The sequence below is a fragment of the Mustela nivalis genome (assembly GCF_964662115.1).
Source record: "Mustela nivalis genome assembly, chromosome: 6".
Taxonomy (NCBI): domain Eukaryota; kingdom Metazoa; phylum Chordata; class Mammalia; order Carnivora; family Mustelidae; genus Mustela; species Mustela nivalis.
In genome coordinates, this window is record NC_139025.1 from 32,615,768 (window position 1) to 32,622,490 (window position 6,723).

The 6,723-nt window shown below is 52.0% G+C and overlaps 1 long non-coding RNA gene across 1 annotated transcript; it reads left to right on the forward strand.

Moving 5' to 3' along the window:
- Positions 1 to 339: 339 nt before the first annotated feature.
- LOC309866855 lies at positions 340 to 3,631 on the forward strand. The gene is made up of 2 exons (XR_014312834.1): positions 340 to 706; positions 3,370 to 3,631. It is a non-coding gene; the product is annotated as an uncharacterized lncRNA (long non-coding RNA).
- The last annotated feature ends 3,092 nt before the right edge of the window (positions 3,632 to 6,723 follow it).

Genomic DNA, 6,723 nt, shown 5'->3' on the forward strand with positions numbered 1-6,723 from the left:
GGCCACGACAAGAACCAAGCTCATTTGCAGCATCCTTACTGTGGAGGCTTAAATTCAATGGCTCTGGGACCGCGGGGCCGCCATCTCCTCCTACGACTGGGCCATGTTTTCATTCCTAACCATCCTCCCTCATCCAGAACACTTGGGATTCTCTTGTCTCCAGCAGAACCCTAAACACCTCCCACCCTCTCACTGGGATAGCAGTTAATTAAGTGTCTGTCAGTCACAGAAACTGGAGGCAGATATCAGATGACTGTTCCCTCAGCCTTTTCCCAAAAGGCCCACGTGGGCTGGTTTCCTCAGCTCAGCAACATCGGCACTCCTGGACCGCCAGTCTTCTTGACCACTAAGGGCGATGGCCCTGGGGCTGGTGAGCAGCTGTTGTCCATCTCCCGGAGCCAAGCGGGGAGCTTAGCCTGCAGTAGACAGTCGTATCTGGTAGGGCCCGAAAGGAAAACAGCCTGCTGGTTATTGGGCTGCCGTGAAAACTTCAGCCCTGGAGGTCTCTCACAAACAGGATAGAGTTTCATCTCTCTGGAATGTGTTAGGGTAGCAAGGCCTACCCGTCCTCTGCCCAGATGAAATCCATCTTCCATGAAGGACTGGGCCCCACGTCTGAGCTGCACAGAACTATACAGATCTCCACGAATAGAACATAGAACTCCACTCATGGCCGCCAAGGCCTTGAATGACGATCTTTCTCCAGGTAACATGTTTATTTCTTTAACTCCCTTGAAGGTGAGGATTCCATCCCATGTGATCTCCACGCATCACTTAGCATGGCGCTGGATACCTCTAAGCATCCACTGAGGCCCCGTGTAGTTAGGTGGCTGCCCCTGAGAGGGGAGCAGAGCTTAAGAGGATTGGTAGGTTTGGGGGAAGCCAATGAAGGGCTGGAGTTTGGGGAGCTCCCTGAGGAAAGTGGGCTCCACAGGGCAGGGCCGTGGAGATCAGTGCTGGGGATAGCCAGAGAAGGTAGTAACCTGGGGAGAAAGCGCTGGGGCCTAAAAACAAGGAAGACCATTGACGACCTTCAGAGCTTTGTTGAGAACCATCCCTGGAATCCCCCACATGGCACCTCTCTTTGTGTCAGCATGGGGTTCAGACCTGACTGCTGACTTCCAGCTGACCTCCAGTTGACCTCCAGCTGACCTCCAGCTGGATGGGAAGAAGTGTGAATGAGATGTGGTTTCCGGAGAAATGGGGGCTTGGGTGGGCAGAACCGAAGGATGAGCCTCCAGGCCAGGAGTGATACAGGGAAGCAAGGACTCAGAATGGCCCAGACCACAGGGCTCCCTGCAAGCCTGGGGATGTGGCCTAAGGACAACCTGTGTCCTTAGGGAGGGATGGAGCTCTGGGGTTGACCGACCTGGGCTGACCCTGGGGTAAGAGGGAGAATGACCAACAATGGTGGCCATGGCCATGTTTCACACGTGTGGGGTTTCACAGTTTACAGAGGGCTTTCATACCTGTTAGCTCAGGAACAGGGAGAGGGTGGAGACGTTTAGTTGCCTCTACCGCATCTGCTTCCTGGAGGGCCTTAACCCTGACCCTCCCATTTCCCCTCCCTCTTTCCGGGACTGAGCACTTGTGCTGGGCTGTGTGGCCTCGCGCAGATCTAGAGCAGGGTGACAGCAGGGACAGGCTCTGGAAGCGTGCTCCTCAGAGCAGCTCTGCCTCTTCTCCCTTAATCCTGCCCCCCTCCCTCCCTGAGGCGTGGTTCTACACCCGGCTTCCCTGGGTTCCCAGGAAGGCCTGGGAGGCGGAACCCCTCTTTCTGTGTCTCCCAGAAGGAAGGAGCTCTGGGCTAGGAGGAGAGCTGAGCTTCTGGTACCTATTGGAATCACAATAATCTATTTCTTTCCTCACCTGTTCTACCTGCTGGCCACACCTCCCAGCTTTTCCATCTTGCTCTGCCAAGGGCACTGTGGGTCCACCTGCCCCGATGGTCAGAACCTGCTTCCCACACTGAGTCAGATCGCCACCTCCTTCCTGACAAATGGCACACGGGGCAACACCAGCCCTGGCCTTGATAAATTGCCCTGATGTTCCTCCACCAGCCTGTGAGAATTTTTCCAACTTGGGGATTCTAGCTGCAGAAACTGCACCCAGCCTCTGCAGCCTGCCCTGGGCTGGCCAGGGATGTGACAGAGGTGGAGGAGAAGTATGTGGAAGCCCAGAAGACCATGTTTTTGACAAGAAATAGGGGCATGTATCCAAGATCAGGAGCGGCGGGCCACAGGGGAGAACTGCCTCTCGTGGAGAGATGGGCCAAAGGGGCCAATAGGAGACACCGTGGACTTCGAGTGTAGGGTGAGGAAGGGGAAAGTCAGCCGGGCCCAGGTGTGTGGATCTGGTCTGGCTACCTGGAAAGCACAATTACGTTTGATGTATGTGATTCTGAACTGATGAGACTGGCAGATCAGGACACAGACGTAGCTTTTGCATGTTGGGTGGCCTCACCTAGAATTTTCAGGCTAGGACATAAAAGTGTGAGTTAGATGGTCCCACCTATTTGAAACAATGTCCTATTACAACCCAGACCCACAAGACATCGTCCCTTAGGAGTCACAGAAAGAAGTATGGGGTCCTGTGAGAGTAACAGTCCAGCATCACGAGAAGTCTGTCTTTAATTAATTAATTAAGAGAGCATGAGGGGGAGAAAGGGCAGAGGGGGAGGGAGACAGAGAATATTTTTTTTTAAACAGGTTTTTTTTTTAAGATTTTATTTATTTATTTGACAGAGAGTGATCACAAGTAGGCAGAGAGGCAGGCAGAGAGAGAGGAGGACGCAGGCTCCCTGCTGAGCAGAGAGCCCGATGCAGGGCTCGATCCCACGACCCTGGGATCATGACCTGAGCTGAAGGCAGAGGCTTTAACCCACTGAGCCACCCAGGTGCCCCGGGAGACAGAGAATCTTAAGCAGTTTCCATGCTCAGGACGGAGCCTGACACGGAGCCTAATGTGGGGCTCGATGTGGGGTAGGGGGGCTCGATTTCATGACCCTGAGATCATGACCTGAGTCAAAATCAAGAGTCAGACGTTTAACTGACTGAGCTCTGCGGGCGCCCCACGCAACATGAGAAGTGTTAGGGGGAGGGCTGCACGGTACAGGAAGAGTGGTAGAAGGTACTGCAGTCTGGAGAATTTGAAGTCATCCCCTGGCATCGGGTGACCGTTTGCCTGGAGAGTCAGTGGGGAACTAGAAGAAAAACATATAGTCAGCTTGGCTGGGGCGCATCTAGGGTGCAGAAACGAAGTCAGGCTAGGTGTGGTTATGCTGTGGTAATAACCACAAAATCTTGGTGGCTCACGATAACAAAGGTTATTTTTCATTTATACCACGTGTCTGTTGTGTGTTGGCTGTAGGTCTGCTCAGCGGTTTTCACTCCTGGGCTGATGGACAAATGCTGGGACTTTTTGATCTGGGACTCTGACGGTGTCATAGCAGAGGGAAAAGAGACGCCATGACTCACTCACTGATCCTCAGCACTTCTGTCTGGAAGTGACACCTGTCACTTCTGCTCACATTTCATTGGCCAATGCAAGTCCTCTGGCTGAGCCTAAACTCTCCTGGGAGAGCAAAGGATAATTCTCCCCTGATGACCAAAAATAAAGTTTACCACAGAAATGGTCCTAAAAGTCAGTTTCTGCTTTAAGCCATAATCTAGCCATAGCTTGAGAAGTTGGCTTCTCAAGCTATTGCTTTCCCTGGGTGGCGGGTGCGGGGGGTCCTTTTCAGGACCATGTTTGAGGCATAAATATTTCTCTTGTCTCCATAAAATGAAGTGTCACAAAATTGTAGTTTTGAAACGTCCTGTTGTCTGGTTGGGGGTGTTTAGGGCTGTGGTTTATTTTTGTCCAGGGAGCAGGTCCATCCCCAAACACCCTGACCTGGCCAGGTTTTGGCTCTCACTGTGCTGTTGTAAATCCCAGGGGCTCCCCTCTATCAGTATCCGCATCTGCCTTGCTTTTGGGGTGTGTACCCACTCTCCCTGTTTGACTTGCTCCAGAGACCCCCGGAATGCCAAGGGGGGGCAAAGAAGGGCACATGCCTGCCAGGGGAGGAGGACCTCACCCCTCTCCTCACAGTTCAGTTGGTCTGAGAAGTATAGAAATCTGTTTTCTTTGGGATGTGGCTCAGATATTTTCATTTCATGGAACCTGATGCCTCCAAATCCCAGATTTTTTTTTTTTTTTTTTTCTTTCCAGGCTGGAGTGCCTCTAGTATGAGGTGACAGTCTGGAGAGTATTAGCAGCCACCCCTTCTTTCTGGGTCAGGATCAGGCTTATGTAATTAGAAGTCTGAGGAGGAGATGGGGAGACAGTCAGACTCACCCCGGCCAACAACCTTCCCCCGCAGCCTTCTGGCTGGTTGTCACAGAATTCTAGAGCAGGAAGAGACCTTGTACCTAACGACCTCTCCTCCATCTCCTCCCAACTGGACATTTGAACATCATGAGGACCAAAATGCAACACACTTGTCCTAGGTGTCAAAGGCGGGGCTTCACATGACCCCAAGGGCATCCCATATCCTATCCTTCAACTAACTTCCAGATTGCTTCCCTCCACCCCTCCCCATCTCCTCCAATAAGATAAACACATCTGTGACCCCATCCTGAGGGGACCTGGGGGAAGGAAGGAGGGAGGAGGGATCCTCCCCAGTGCAGACAATCAGGGACTCGGCCTTGACTTGGGTTGTTATGATAGGACTTGCCTCTCTTCTCCAGCTGGTGGGAGTACTGACCCCAGGGAGCTCAAGTCCTGGGGGAGGGAGAAGCTGGCCAGGGAGAAAAGATAAGAGAGAGAAGGGGAGGAGTCTGGCTAGCTCCCACCTCCTGGTTGCTGTTCCAGCCAAGTGGCTGAGCTGGAGAAAGAAAACTGATAACAGATAAGGATGCTTGCTTTCCTGTGGCCTTGTTTACCTAAGCTTGAGTTCTTGCTGGTCCCTGGGGGTGGGGTGAAGGAGCTTTGTGGGTAGAAGGCAGTGTGGGGTTCCTGGACTGAAACTTGCTTTCAGTCCCCTGAGGTCTGAATGGCTCAAGGATCTTCTCTTACCTTTCAGCACCCCCTCTGCCTAGACTTCCTGTGCGAAGCCAGCTAGACAATGGCTCAAGTCGAAATACGAGGCTTTCCACGCTTGGAGTAGGGCCTTTCACCCCAAAAGCAGTGGGCTTGGTGACTCTGCCTCTCACCTGGCCTCCTGGGTGTCTGGGCCCCAGGGTAAAGATCTCTAGCCCCAACAAGCCTTATGGTAACCTCCTTGAGCTAATCTAAATATTCTCTGCCTTGCTTTTTCTGCACGGCATTCCTCAGCCTCCCTGAAAGAAATGGAGTCTGAACTATTATCTGAGGAGCTGAAAACCATCAAAGGGCAGTCCTTATGTGCTGGGGAACAGGCACAGAGTAATGAAAAAAAACAGACCCAGCCCATGCCCGCATGGAGATTCAAAACATTTAAATGATTCTGTGAAACATGGGCCAAAGCAGGATGTGCTGTGGAAGCACCTAGAAGACACCTCACCTTCCTGATGGTTGGGAAAGACTTTCTGAAGGATGAGCAGGATTGTCTCGGCAGCTGAGAGAGAGACAGGGAAAGAGGATCCCAGGCAGATAGAAGCACAGGGGAGGAGAAAGAAAGTGGGGTATGTGGGGGTAGGGGGAAGAAAGTAGTGGTGTTTTGTGAGACCCAGAGTGGGAAGGAAGCAGTAGTGAGAGATGAGGCTGCAGAGGCAGGCAAGGGTCAGTAATGGCAGGCAGAGAGAAGGAAGAAGGGGGACCGGGGGCGGGGGAGAAGAATGGGAGGCCATGGCAGACTGGTTGGGGTGGGAGATGGAAAGACTCTAGGAGACTTTCCTCTACAGAGCAATGATAACCACAGCCATTTCTGAGATACTCTTAGCTGATAACTCTTGGGGCACAGCCCTTGCCAGGCTCAGCTGGTGGCCTTCCAGCATCAATGCTCCCCAAACACTTGTGGGTTTGGGGCTGCCTCCCGTGGATTCGTCTTGGCCTCAGCCTCACTGTGGTAGGCATCTTTCTGGTCCCTCAGCCCAGCCCTGCGTGGTGTGACTTGACACCAGACTGGTGATGTTTTCCTGAGTGGTCAGCATCCCTGAAGCAGCTCACCCAGGTAGGAACCAATTCCTCTGAAGCTGTCTGCATCCGCCCACCATTCCCATCTTGCCCTCATAGGGCAGAAGTTAGAAGGATCCAGAATACCTTTCTAACTGAGCTGAAATACGAGGCTTGAGACACCCCCAAGACCCATCAGCAACTCATTCATTTGCCCCCTACTCATGCCTTCCTCCCTTCCCTTCCCTTCGACGGTTATTGAGGGCTTGTTGACTCTCTGGAACTAGCACACACTAGGTACCTTCATTGGCTCGAGCTCTATTTTTAATCCAGGAAGTCCCAGAGCTGGTAACACTAAGTTTAGTGGGTCAGGGTACAGGTTCTGACATCACATCATGGGGGTTCAAATTTTCTAACCACTTCAGTGACCTGGAGGAAATCTCTTTTACACCTCAGTTTCCTGATCTGTAAAACAGGTAACAATAGGACCTATTGTGGAGGCTTTTGGTGGATTAAAGGAGAGATTCCTGTATAAGGTTTTGTGTACAGTAAGTCACTGAATATTAGTTACTACTGTTTATATACGTCAGCTGCTTACTTTGGAACAGGAAGTTGTTAGGAGGAAATCTTTTTAGAGTTTTTTACTGA